Source organism: Nothobranchius furzeri, chromosome 2 (genome assembly GCF_043380555.1).
Source record: "Nothobranchius furzeri strain GRZ-AD chromosome 2, NfurGRZ-RIMD1, whole genome shotgun sequence".
NCBI lineage: Eukaryota > Metazoa > Chordata > Actinopteri > Cyprinodontiformes > Nothobranchiidae > Nothobranchius > Nothobranchius furzeri.
In genome coordinates, this window is record NC_091742.1 from 39,907,552 (window position 1) to 39,919,667 (window position 12,116).

Sequence of the window (12,116 nt, forward strand, 5' to 3'; positions counted from 1 at the left end):
CGTCTTGCTTGGGCCTCTCTCCTGGAGGCGCTCAGTCAGACCGAGTGCTGACATGTGGCAAGACGCTCCTTGGGGCGCATCTTGCTTGGGCTTTTCTCCTTGAGGCTGTCAGTCAGACCCATTGTTGTCATGTGGCAAGACGCTCTTCGGGGCGCGTCTTGCTCGGGCCTCTCTCTTGGAGGCGCTCAGTCAGACCGAGTGCTGACATGTGGCAAGACGCTCCTCGGGGCGCGTCTTGCTTGGGACTCTCTCCTGGAGGCGCTCAGTCAGACCGAGTGCTGACATGTGGCAAGACGCTCCTCGGGGCGCATCATGCTTGGGCTTCTCTCCTGGAGGCTCTCAGTCAGACCCATTGTTGTCATGGTGCAAGACGCTCCTCGGGGCGCGTCTTGCTTGGGCCTCTCACCTGGAGGCGCTCAGTCAGACCCAGTGTTGACATGTGGCAAGACGCTCCTCGGGGCGCGTCTTGCTTGGGCCTCTCACCTGGAGGCGCTCAGTCAGACCCAGTGTTTACATGTGGCAAGACGCTCCTCGGGGCGCGTCTTGCTTGGGCCTCTCTCCTGGGGAGGCGATCAGTCAGACCGAGTGCTGACATGTGGCAAGACGCTCCTCGGGGCGCATCTTGCTTGGGCCTCTCTCCTGGAGGCGCTCAGTCAGACCGAGTGCTGACATGTGGCAAGACGCTCCTAGGGGCGCATCTTGCTTGGGCTTCTCTCCTGGAGGCTCTCAGTCAGACCCATTGTTGTCATGTGGCAAGAGGCTCCTCGGGGCACGTCTTGCTTAGGCCTCTCTCCTGGATGCACTCAGTCAGACCGAGTAGTGACATGTGACAAGACGCTCCTCGGGGCGCGTCTTGCTTGGGCCTCTCTCCTGGAGGCGCTCAGTCAGACCCAGTGTTGACATGTGGCAAGACGCTCCTCGGGGCACGTCTTGCTTGGGCCTCTCTCCTGGAGGCGCTCATTCAGACCCAGTGTTCACATGTGGCAAGACGCTCCTCGGGGCGCGTCTTGCTTGGGCCTCTCTCCTGGAGGCGCTCAGTCAGACCCATTGTTGACATGTGGCAAGACGCTCCTCGGGGCACGTCTTGCTTGGGCCTCTCTCCTGGAGGCTCTCAGTAAGACCCATTGTTGTCATGTGGCAAGACGCTCCTCGGGGCGCGTCTTGCTTGGGCTTCTCTCCTGGAGGCCCTCAGTCAGACCCATTGTTGACATGTGGCAAGACGCTCCTCGGGGCGCGTCTTGCTTGGGCCTCTCTCCAGAAGGCCCTCATTCAGACCCAGTGTTGACATGTGGCAAGACGCTCCTCGGGGCGCTTCTTGCTTGGGCCTCTCTCCTGGATGCCCTCTGTCAGACCCAGTGTTGACATGTGGCAAGACTCTCCTCGGGGCGCGTCTTGCTTGGGCTTCTCTCATGGAGGCCCTCAGTCAGACCCACTGTTGACATGTGTCAAGACGCTCCTCGGGGCGTGTCTTGCTTGGGCCTCTCTCCTGGAGGCGCTCAGTCAGACCCAGTGTTGACATGTGGCAAGACGCTCCCCGGGGCGCTTCTTGCTTTGGCTTCTCTCCGGGAGGCCCTCAGTCAGACCCATTGTTGACATGTGGCAAGACGCTCCTCGGGGCACGTCTTGCTTAGGCCTCTCTCCTGGAGGCACTCAGTCAGACCGAGTAGTGACATGTGACAAGACGCTCCTCGGGGCGCGTCTTGCTTGGGCCTCTCTCCTGGAGGCGCTCAGTCAGACCCAGTGTTGACATGTGGCAAGATGCTCCTCGGGGCGCGTCTTGCTTGGGCCTCTCTCCTGGAGGCGCTCAGTCAGACCCAGTGTTGACATGTGGCAAGACGCTCCTCGGGGCGCTTCTTGCTTGGGCCTCTCTCCTTGAGGCCCTCTGTCAGACCCAGTGTTGACATGTGGCAAAACGCTCCTCCGGGCGCGTCTTGCTTTGGCCTCTCTCCTGGAGGCGCTCAGTCAGACCCAGTGTTGACATGTGGCAAGACGCTCCTTGGGGCGAGTCTTGCTTGGGCCTCTCACCTGGAGGCGCTCAGTCAGACCGAGTGCTGACATGTGGCAAGACGCTCCCCGGGGCGCGTCTTGCTGGGGCTTCTCTCATGGAGGCACTCAGTCAGACCCAGTGTTGACATGTGTCAAGACGCTCCTCGGGCATTTCTTGCTTGGGCCTCTCTCCCGGAGGCGCTCAGTCAGACCCAGTGTTGACATGTGACAAGACGCTCCTCGGGGCGCGTCTTGCTTGGGCCTCTCTCCTGGAGGCGCTCACTCAGACCGAGTGCTGACATGTGGCAAGACGCTCCTCGGGGCGCATCTTGCTTGGGCTTCTGTCCTGGAGGCTCTCAGTCAGACCCATTGTTGTCATGTGGCAAGACGCTCCTCGGGGCGCGTCTTGCTTGGGCCTCTCACCTGGAGGCGCTCAGTCAGACCCAGTGTTGACATGTGGCAAGACGCTCCTCGGGGCGCGTCTTGCTTGGGCCTCTCACCTGGAGGCGCTCAGTCAGACCCAGTGTTGACATTTGGCAAAACGCTCCTCGGGGCGCGTCTTGCTTGGGCCTCTCTCCTGGGGAGGCGATCAGTCAGACCCAGTGTTGACATGTGTCAAGACGCTCCTCGGGCGTTTCTTGCTTGGGCCTCTCTCCTGGAGGCGCTCAGTCAGACCCAGTGTTGACATGTGGCAAGACGCTCCTCGGGGCGCGTCTTGCTTGGGCCTCTCTCCTGGAGGCGCTCAGTCAGACCTAGTGCTGACATGTGGCAAGACGCTCCTCGGGGCGCGTCTTGCTTGGGCCTCTCTCCAGAAGGCCCTCATTCAGACCCAGTGTTGACACGTGGCAAGACGCTCCTCGGGGCGCTTCTTGCTTGGGCCTCTCTCCTGGAGGCGCTCAGTCAGACCCAGTGGTGACATGTGGCAAGACGCTCCTCGGGGCGCGTATTGCTTGGGCCTCTCTCCTGGAGGCCCTCTGTCAGACCCAGTGTTGACATGTGGCAAGACGCTCCTCCAGGCGCATCTTGCTTGGGCCTCTCTCCTGGAGGCCCTCAGTAAGACCCATTGTTGACATGTGGCAAGACGCTCCTCGGGGCGCGTCTTGCTTGGGCCTCTCTCCAGAAGGCCCTCAATCAGACCCAGTGTTGACATGTGGCAAGACGCTCCTCGGGGCGCGTCTTGCTTGGGCCTCTCTCCTGGAGGCGCTCAGTCAGACCCAGTGTTGACATGTGGCAAGACGCTCCTCGGGGCGCGTCTTGCTTAGGCTTCTCTCCTGGAGGCCCTCAGTCAGACCCATTGTTGACATGTGGCAAGACGCTCCTCGGGGAACGTCTTGCTTGGGCCTCTCTCCTGGAGGCGCTCAAACAGACCGAGTAGTGACATGTGGCAAGACGCTCCTCGGGGCGCGTCTTGCTGGGGCTTCTCTCATGGAGGCACTCAGTCAGACCCAGTGTTGACATGTGGCAAGACGCTCATCGGGGCGCGTCTTGCTTGGACCTCTCTCACTGAGGCGCTCAGTCAGACCGAGTAGTGACATGTGGCAAGACGCTCCTCGGGGCGCGTCTTGCTTGGACCTCTCTCCCTGAGGCGCTCAGTCAGACCCAGTGTTGACATTTGGCCTGACGCTCCTCGGGGCGCGTGTTGCTTGGGCCTCTCTCCTGGAGGCGCTCAGTCAGACCAAGTGGTGACATGTGTCAAGACGCTCCTCGGGGCGTGTCTTGCTTGGGCCTCTCTCATGGAGGCCCTCTGTCAGACCGAGTGCTGACATGCGGCAATGAGCTCCTCGGGGCGCGTCTTGCTTGGGCTTCTCTCCTGGAGGCCCTCAGTAAGAACCATTGTTGACATGTGGCTAGACGCTCCTCGGGGCGCGTGTTGCTTGGGCCTCTCTCCTGGAGGCGCTCAGTCAGACTGAGTAGTGACATGTGGCCTGACGCTCCTCGGGGCGCGTGTTGCTTGGGCCTCTCTCCTGGAGGCGCTCAGTCAGACCAAGTGGTGACATGTGGCAAGACACTCCTCGGGGTGCGTCTTGCTTGGGCCTCTCTCATGGAGGCCCTCTTTCAGACCCAGTGTTGACATGTGTCAAGACGCTCCTCGGGGCGCGTCTTTCTTTGGCCTCTCTCCTGGAGGCGCTCAGTCAGACCGAGTGCTGACATGTGGAAAGAAGCTCCTCGGGGCGCGTCTTGCTTGGGCTTCTCTCCTGGAGTCCCTCAGTAAGACCCATTGTTGACATGTGGCAAGACACTCCTCGGGGCGCGTCTTGCTTGGGCCTCTCTCCTGGAGGCGCTCAGTCAGACTGAGTAGTGACATGTGGCCTGACGCTCCTCGGGGCGCGTGTTGCTTGGGCCCCTCTCCTGGAGGCGCTCAGTCAGACCAAGTAGAGACATGTGGCAAGACACTCCTCGGGGCGCGTCTTGCTTGGGCCTCTCTCCTGGAGGCCCTCTGTCAGACCCAGTGTTGACATATGTCAAGACGCTCCTCGGGGCGCGTCTTGCTTGGGCCTCTCTCCTGGAGGCGCTCAGTCAGAACCAGAGGTGACATGTGGCAAGACGCTCCTCGGGGCGCGTATTGCTTGGGCCTCTCTCCTGGATGCCCTCCTTCAGACCCAGTGTTGACATGTGGCAAGACTCTCCTCGGGGCGGTTCTTGCTTGGGCTTCTCTCATGGAGGCCCTCAGTCAGACCCAGTGTTGACATGTTTCAAGACGCTCCTCGGGGCGTGTCTTGCTTGGGCCTCTCTCCTGGAGGCGCTCAGTCAGACCCAGTGTTGACATGTGGCAAGATGCTCCTCGGGGCGGTTCTTGCTTGGGCTTCTCTCCTGGAGGCCCTCAGTCAGACCCATTGTTAACATGTGGCAAGACGCTCCTCGGGGCACGTCTTGCTTGGGCCTCTCTCCTGGAGGCACTCAGTCAGACCGAGTAGTGACATGTGACAAGACGCTCCTCGGGGCGCGTCTTGCTTGGGCCTCTCTCCTGGAGGCGCTCAGTCAGACCCAGTGTTCACATGTGGCAAAACGCTCCTCGGGGCGCATCTTGCCTGGGCCTCTCTCCTGGAGGCGCTCAGTCAGACCCATTGTTGACATGTGGCAAGACGCTCCTCGGGGCACGTCTTGCTTGGGCCTCTCTCCTAGAGGCGCTCAGTCAGACCGAGTTCTGACATGTGGCAAGACGCTCCTCGGGGCGCGTCTTGCTTGGGCCTCTCTCCTGGGGAGGCGATCAGTCAGACCGAGTGCTGACATGTGGCAAGACGCTCCTCGGGGCGCATCTTGCTTGGGCCTCTCTCCTGGAGGCGCTCAGTCAGACCGAGTGCTGACATGTGGCAAGACGCTCATCGGGGCGCATCTTGCTTGGGCTTCTCTCCTGGAGGCTCTCAGTCAGACCCATTGTTGTCATGTGGCAAGAGGCTCCTCGGGGCACGTCTTGCTTAGGCCTCTCTCCTGGATGCACTCAGTCAGACCGAGTAGTGACATGTGACAAGACGCTCCTCGGGGCGCTTCTTGCTTGGGCCTCTCTCCTGGATGCCCTCTGTCAGACCCAGTGTTGACATGTGGCAAGACTCTCCTCGGGGCGCGTCTTGCTTGGGCTTCTCTCATGGAGGCCCTCAGTCAGACCCAATGTTGACATGTGTCAAGACGCTCCTCGGGGCGTGTCTTGCTTGGGCCTCTCTCCTGGAGGCGCTCAGTCAGACCCAGTGTTGACATGTGGCAAGACGCTCCCCGGGGCGCTTCTTGCTTTGGCTTCTCTCCGGGAGGCCCTCAGTCAGACCCATTGTTGACATGTGGCAAGACGCTCCTCGGGGCACGTCTTGCTTAGGCCTCTCTCCTGGAGGCACTCAGTCAGACCGAGTAGTGACATGTGACAAGACGCTCCTCGGGGCGCGTCTTGCTTGGGCCTCTCTCCTGGAGGCGCTCAGTCAGACCCAGTGTTGACATGTGGCAAGATGCTCCTCGGGGCGCGTCTTGCTTGGGCCTCTCTCCTGGAGGCGCTCAGTCAGACCCAGTGTTGACATGTGGCAAGACGCTCCTCGGGGCGCTTCTTGCTTGGGCCTCTCTCCTTGAGGCCCTCTGTCAGACCCAGTGTTGACATGTGGCAAAACGCTCCTCCGGGCGCGTCTTGCTTTGGCCTCTCTCCTGGAGGCGCTCAGTCAGACCCAGTGTTGACATGTGGCAAGACGCTCCTTGGGGCGAGTCTTGCTTGGGCCTCTCACCTGGAGGCGCTCAGTCAGACCGAGTGCTGACATGTGGCAAGACGCTCCCCGGGGCGCGTCTTGCTGGGGCTTCTCTCATGGAGGCACTCAGTCAGACCCAGTGTTGACATGTGTCAAGACGCTCCTCGGGCATTTCTTGCTTGGGCCTCTCTCCCGGAGGCGCTCAGTCAGACCCAGTGTTGACATGTGACAAGACGCTCCTCGGGGCGCGTCTTGCTTGGGCCTCTCTCCTGGAGGCGCTCACTCAGACCGAGTGCTGACATGTGGCAAGACGCTCCTCGGGGCGCATCTTGCTTGGGCTTCTGTCCTGGAGGCTCTCAGTCAGACCCATTGTTGTCATGTGGCAAGACGCTCCTCGGGGCGCGTCTTGCTTGGGCCTCTCACCTGGAGGCGCTCAGTCAGACCCAGTGTTGACATGTGGCAAGACGCTCCTCGGGGCGCGTCTTGCTTGGGCCTCTCACCTGGAGGCGCTCAGTCAGACCCAGTGTTGACATTTGGCAAAACGCTCCTCGGGGCGCGTCTTGCTTGGGCCTCTCTCCTGGGGAGGCGATCAGTCAGACCCAGTGTTGACATGTGTCAAGACGCTCCTCGGGCGTTTCTTGCTTGGGCCTCTCTCCTGGAGGCGCTCAGTCAGACCCAGTGTTGACATGTGGCAAGACGCTCCTCGGGGCGCGTCTTGCTTGGGCCTCTCTCCTGGAGGCGCTCAGTCAGACCTAGTGCTGACATGTGGCAAGACGCTCCTCGGGGCGCGTCTTGCTTGGGCCTCTCTCCAGAAGGCCCTCATTCAGACCCAGTGTTGACACGTGGCAAGACGCTCCTCGGGGCGCTTCTTGCTTGGGCCTCTCTCCTGGAGGCGCTCAGTCAGACCCAGTGGTGACATGTGGCAAGACGCTCCTCGGGGCGCGTATTGCTTGGGCCTCTCTCCTGGAGGCCCTCTGTCAGACCCAGTGTTGACATGTGGCAAGACGCTCCTCCAGGCGCATCTTGCTTGGGCCTCTCTCCTGGAGGCCCTCAGTAAGACCCATTGTTGACATGTGGCAAGACGCTCCTCGGGGCGCGTCTTGCTTGGGCCTCTCTCCAGAAGGCCCTCAATCAGACCCAGTGTTGACATGTGGCAAGACGCTCCTCGGGGCGCGTCTTGCTTGGGCCTCTCTCCTGGAGGCGCTCAGTCAGACCCAGTGTTGACATGTGGCAAGACGCTCCTCGGGGCGCGTCTTGCTTAGGCTTCTCTCCTGGAGGCCCTCAGTCAGACCCATTGTTGACATGTGGCAAGACGCTCCTCGGGGAACGTCTTGCTTGGGCCTCTCTCCTGGAGGCGCTCAAACAGACCGAGTAGTGACATGTGGCAAGACGCTCCTCGGGGCGCGTCTTGCTGGGGCTTCTCTCATGGAGGCACTCAGTCAGACCCAGTGTTGACATGTGGCAAGACGCTCATCGGGGCGCGTCTTGCTTGGACCTCTCTCACTGAGGCGCTCAGTCAGACCGAGTAGTGACATGTGGCAAGACGCTCCTCGGGGCGCGTCTTGCTTGGACCTCTCTCCCTGAGGCGCTCAGTCAGACCCAGTGTTGACATTTGGCCTGACGCTCCTCGGGGCGCGTGTTGCTTGGGCCTCTCTCCTGGAGGCGCTCAGTCAGACCAAGTGGTGACATGTGTCAAGACGCTCCTCGGGGCGTGTCTTGCTTGGGCCTCTCTCATGGAGGCCCTCTGTCAGACCGAGTGCTGACATGCGGCAATGAGCTCCTCGGGGCGCGTCTTGCTTGGGCTTCTCTCCTGGAGGCCCTCAGTAAGAACCATTGTTGACATGTGGCTAGACGCTCCTCGGGGCGCGTGTTGCTTGGGCCTCTCTCCTGGAGGCGCTCAGTCAGACTGAGTAGTGACATGTGGCCTGACGCTCCTCGGGGCGCGTGTTGCTTGGGCCTCTCTCCTGGAGGCGCTCAGTCAGACCAAGTGGTGACATGTGGCAAGACACTCCTCGGGGTGCGTCTTGCTTGGGCCTCTCTCATGGAGGCCCTCTGTCAGACCCAGTGTTGACATGTGTCAAGACGCTCCTCGGGGCGCGTCTTTCTTTGGCCTCTCTCCTGGAGGCGCTCAGTCAGACCGAGTGCTGACATGTGGAAAGAAGCTCCTCGGGGCGCGTCTTGCTTGGGCTTCTCTCCTGGAGTCCCTCAGTAAGACCCATTGTTGACATGTGGCAAGACACTCCTCGGGGCGCGTCTTGCTTGGGCCTCTCTCCTGGAGGCGCTCAGTCAGACTGAGTAGTGACATGTGGCCTGACGCTCCTCGGGGCGCGTGTTGCTTGGGCCTCTCTCCTGGAGGCGCTCAGTCAGACCAAGTAGAGACATGTGGCAAGACACTCCTCGGGGCGCGTCTTGCTTGGGCCTCTCTCCTGGAGGCCCTCTGTCAGACCCAGTGTTGACATATGTCAAGACGCTCCTCGGGGCGCGTCTTGCTTGGGCTTCTCTCCTGGAGGCCGTCAGTCAGACCCATTGTTGACATGTGGCAAGACGCTCCTCGGGGCGTGTCTTGCTTGGGCCTCTCTCCTGGAGGCGCTCAGTCAGAACCAGAGGTGACATGTGGCAAGACGCTCCTCGGGGCGCGTATTGCTTGGGCCTCTCTCCTGGATGCCCTCCTTCAGACCCAGTGTTGACATGTGGCAAGACTCTCCTCGGGGCGGTTCTTGCTTGGGCTTCTCTCATGGAGGCCCTCAGTCAGACCCAGTGTTGACATGTTTCAAGACGCTCCTCGGGGCGTGTCTTGCTTGGGCCTCTCTCCTGGAGGCGCTCAGTCAGACCCAGTGTTGACATGTGGCAAGATGCTCCTCGGGGCGGTTCTTGCTTGGGCTTCTCTCCTGGAGGCCCTCAGTCAGACCCATTGTTAACATGTGGCAATACGCTCCTCGGGGCACGTCTTGCTTGGGCCTCTCTCCTGGAGGCACTCAGTCAGACAGAGTAGTGACATGTGACAAGACGCTCCTCGGGGCGCGTCTTGCTTGGGCCTCTCTCCTGGAGGCGCTCAGTCAGACCCAGTGTTCACATGTGGCAAAACGCTCCTCGGGGCGCGTCTTGCCTGGGCCTCTATCCTGGAGGTGCTCAGTCAGACCCATTGTTGACATGTGGCAAGACGCTCCTCGGGGCACGTCTTGCTTGGGCCTCTCTCCTGGAGGCGCTCAGTCAGACCGAGTTCTGACATGTGGCAAGACGCTCCTCGGGGCGCGTCTTGCTTGGGCTTCTCTCCTGGAGGCCCTCAGTCAGACCCATTGTTGACATGTGGCAAGACGCTCCTCGGGGCGCGTCTTATTTGGGCCTCTCTCCTGGAGGCGCTCAGTAAGACCGAGTGCTGACATGTGGCAAGACGCTCCTCGGGGCGCTTCCTTCTTGGGCTTCTCTCCTGGAGGCCCTCTGTCAGAACCAGTGTTGACATGTGGCAAAACGCTCCTCCGGGCGCGTCTTGCTTGGGCCTCTCTCCTGGAGGCGCTCAGTCAGACCCAGTGTTGACATGTGGCAAGATGCTCCTTGGGACGCGTCTTGCTTGGGCCTCTCTCCTGGAGGCGCTCAGTCAGACCGAGTGCTGACATGTGGCAAGACGCTCCCCGGGGCGCGTCTTGCTGGGGCTTCTCTCATGGAGGCACTCAGTCAGACCCAGTGTTGACATGTGTCAAGACGCTCCTCAGGCGTTTCTTGCTTGGGCCTCTCTCCCAGAGCTCAGTCAGACCCAGTGTTGACATGTGACGAGACGCTCCTTGGGGCGCGTCTTGCTTGGGCCTCTCTCCTGGAGGTGCTCAGTCAGACCCAGAGGTGACATGTGGCAAGACGCTCCTCGGGGCGCATCTTGCTTGGGCCTCTCTCCTGGAGGCGCTCAGTCAGACCGAGTGCTGACATGTGGCAAGACGCTCCTTGGGGCGCGTCTTGCTTGGACTTCTCTCCTGGAGGCCCTCAGTCAGACCCATTGTTGACATGTGGCAAGACGCTTCTCGGGGCGCGTCTTGCTTGGGCCTCTCTCCTGGAGGCGCACAGTCAGACCGAGTGCTGACATGTGGCAAGACGCTCCTCGGGGCGCATCTTGCTTGGGCTTTTCTCCTGGAGGCTGTCAGTCAGACCCATTGTTGTCATGTGGCAAGACGCTCCTCGGGGCGCGTCTTGCTCGGGCCTCTCTCCTGGAGGCGCTCAGTCAGACCGAGTGCTGACATGTGGCAAGACGCTCCTCGGGGCGCGTCTTGCTTGGGCCTCTCTCCTGGAGGCGCTCAGTCAGACCGAGTGCTGACATGTGGCAAGACGCTCCTCGGGGCGCATCTTGCTTGGGCTTCTCTCCTGGAGGCTCTCAGTCAGACCCATTGTTGTCATGTGGCAAGACGCTCCTCGGGGCGCGTCTTGCTTGGGCCTCTCACCTGGAGGTGCTCAGTCAGACCCAGTGTTGACATGTGGCAAGACGCTCCTCGGGGCGCGTCTTGCTTGGGCCTCTCACCTGGAGGCGCTCAGTCAGACTCAGTGTTGACATGTGGCAAGACGCTCCTCGGGGCGCGTCTTGCTTGGGCCTCTCTCCTGGGGAGGCGATCAGTCAGACCGAGTGCTGACATGTGGCAAGACGCTCCTCGGGGCGCGTCTTGCTTGGGCCTCTCTCCTGGAGGCGCTCAGTCAGACCGAGTGCTGACATGTGGCAAGACGCTCCTCGGGGCGCATCTTGCTTGGGCTTCTCTCCTGGAGGCTCTCAGTCAGACCCATTGTTGTCATGTGGCAAGACGCTCCTCGGGGCGCGTCTTGCTTGGGCCTCTCACCTGGAGGCGCTCAGTCAGACCCAGTGTTGACATGTGGCAAGACGCTCCTCGGGGCGCGTCTTGCTTGGGCCTCTCACCTTGAGGCGCTCAGTCAGACCCAGTGTTGACATGTGGCAAGACGCTCCTCGGGGCGCGTCTTGCTTGGGCCTCTCTCCTGGGGAGGTGATCAGTCAGACCCAGTGTTGACATGTGTCAGGACGCTCCTCGGGCGTTTCTTGCTTGGGCCTCTCTCCTGGAGGCGCTCAGTCAGACCCAGTGTTGACATGTGGCAAGACGCTCCTCGGGGCGCGTCTTGCTTGGGCCTCTCTCCTGGAGGCGCTCAGTGAGACCTAGTGCTGACATGTGGCAAGACGCTCCTCGGGGCGCGTCTTGCTTGGGCTTCTCTCCTGGAGGCCCTCAGTCAGACCCTTCGTTGACATGTGGCAAGACGCTCCTCGGGGCGCATCTTGCTTGGGCCTCTCTCCTGGAGGCGCTCAGTCAGACCCAGTGTTGACATGTGGCAAGACGCTCCTCGGGGCGCGTATTGCTTGGGCCTCTCTCCTGGATGCCCTCTGTCAGACCCAGTGTTGACATGTGGCAAGACTCTCCTCGGGGCGCGTCTTGCTTTGGCTTCTCTCATGGAGGCCCTCAGTCAGACCCACTGTTGACATGTGTCAAGACGCTCCTCGGGGCGTGTCTTGCTTGGGCCTCTCTCCTGGAGGCGCTCAGTCAGACCCAGTGTTGACATGTGGCAAGACGCTCCCCGGGGCGCTTCTTGCTTGGGCTTCTCTCCGGGAGGCCCACAGTCAGACCCATTGTTGACATGTGGCAAGACGCTCCTCGGGGCACGTCTTGCTTAGGCCTCTCTCCTGGAGGCACTCAGTCAGACCGAGTAGTGACATGTGACAAGACGCTCCTCGGGGCGCGTCTTGCTTGGGCCTCTCTCCTGGAGGCGCTCATTCAGACCCAGTGTTCAGATGTGGCAAGACGCTCCTCGGGGCGCGTCTTGCTTGGGCATCTCTCCTGGAGGCGCTCAGTCAGACCCATTGTTGACCTGTGGCAAGTCGCTCCTCGGGGCACGTCTTGCTTGGGCCTCTCTCCTGGAGGCGCTCAGTCAGACCGAGTTCTGACATGTGAAAAGACGCTCCTCGGGGCGCGTCTTGCTTGGGCTTCTCTGCTG